This window comes from Portunus trituberculatus, chromosome 7, assembly GCF_017591435.1.
Source record: "Portunus trituberculatus isolate SZX2019 chromosome 7, ASM1759143v1, whole genome shotgun sequence".
Classification (NCBI taxonomy): Eukaryota; Metazoa; Arthropoda; class Malacostraca; order Decapoda; family Portunidae; genus Portunus; species Portunus trituberculatus.
Genome location: NC_059261.1, coordinates 2,399,768 through 2,401,912, shown reverse-complemented (window position 1 = coordinate 2,401,912; position 2,145 = coordinate 2,399,768).

The following is a 2,145-nucleotide window of genomic DNA, read 5'->3' as shown; positions in this document are numbered from 1 at the left end:
ACCGACCAATTTCTATCCTCCCAGCTTTTAGTAAAATATATGAAAAAATAATATGTAATCGATTACTGTCATATCTTGAGGATAACAATCTTTTAGTTAACCATCAACACGGGTTTATGAGTAAGCATTCAACTGAAACGGCTGTTTTACAATTCATAAACAATGCTTATAAATGCTTGGAGGAGAAACTTTTTGTTATTGGCATTTTTACTGACTTATCCAAGGCGTTTGATACCATTGACCACACTCTATTGCTCTACAAATTAAATCACATAGGAATCAGAGGAGTTACACACAGACTATTTCAGAACTACTTGTATAAAAGAAGACAAAGTGTGTACTGTAACAAACAATATTCGGCAATCAAACAAATAAGTAAAGGTGTACCACAAGGATCTATTTTAGGGTCCATACTTTTTCTAATATACATAAATGATATTATTAATTCTAGTTCTAAAATTGAATTTACTATCTATGCTGATGACACTACCTTATTAATGAAAGATGTAAATATTAATAGATTACATGAAACTGTAACTAATGAATTAAATAATATCGATCTTTGGATTAAATCAAATAACTTAAAACTTAATATTAGTAAAAACAAATTACATATTCTTTCAAAATAGATCCATAAAGCATGTCTTTCCTACTGTATTGTTAAATGGTGAAAAGTTAACCCAAGTCCACACTACCAAATTCCTAGGTGTTACTGTTGATGAAAATTTAAATTGGAAAATGCATATTAATAACATTTGCTTGAAGCTCTCAAAAATAATTGGAATTTTGTATAGAATTCGCCATAATTTAACTGAGGAAGCTAAAATGAGTGTATATCATATTCTTTTTTATTGTGTCTCGTTATGGGCGAGTACTTGGCCTTCATTCTTGAATAAATTGACCATTTCACAAAATAAATTCTTCCGATGTATTTTCCATAAAAAGAAATTTGATTCAACAGATGAAATATACCAATCTAGAAAAATTCTTAAAGTATCTTCTATACACAAATACTTCACATTATTATTGATTTTTAAAACAATTGGTCCTAATTCAGTGTTTAAACTTAGAGAGCATCCCTGTAACACTAGGAGTAATAATGTAGATTTATGCTTACCTGTATTCAGAACTAAACTATTCAAAAATAGTGAGTGTTATTTCTTTTGGTCCAGAAATATTCAATAGTCTCCCCCAGGATATAAAAGTCCTGCTCAGAGGATGTAATTTAATTAGATTTAAAAAGGAAATAAAAAGTTATCTGTTACATATGCAAGACTTGATACACCATATATTATTTCATGAATTTGGGAAGATAATGTTTTTCACTGCAATTTATGTTATGATGGATGACCTCCTGCTGTATTCTTACTTATATTTTATGTCCTGTCAAGTTTACGATCTACCTTGATTAACTAGGTTTTCTTATGTTTGTTCACCCTGCCACAATTTGTTTAAATTAGTTCTTAAAATCTGTCTGTCCTAGGAGTTATAACTCGACAGACAGTGCCAAGCTGTGTATTTGTTATGTATTCACATGTTTATAAATGTAAATTATGGCAATAAATTTACTTTACTTTACTTTACTTTACACACACACACACAGACAGACATCACCTACACACACACACACACACACACACACACACACACACACACACACACACACACACACACACACACACACACACACACACACACACACACACACACACACACACACACACACACACACACACACACACACACACACACACACACACACACACACACACACACACACACACACACACACACACACACACACACACACACACACACACACACACACACACACACACACACACACACACAACACCACGCGCAAACACATACACACAGACACCATACACACACACACACATATATGATGGGCACTACTTTAATGCGCGGTAATGTAATGTTTACTCTATGTACTGTGGCCGTGTAGTAACACAGTTTCGGGGATAGACTCACGGCTTACGTTCCGCCAGGCATCTTGCTTGCCTTCTTTGTCTGAGTGGTTATGCTGTCCTGTACCTCCAGTCTTCTCTACACTGTCAGACTCCAGCTGTCTAGACTGTAATTCTTCATCATCACGCTCGCTACCAAGTTTCATCTGGCCCCTAC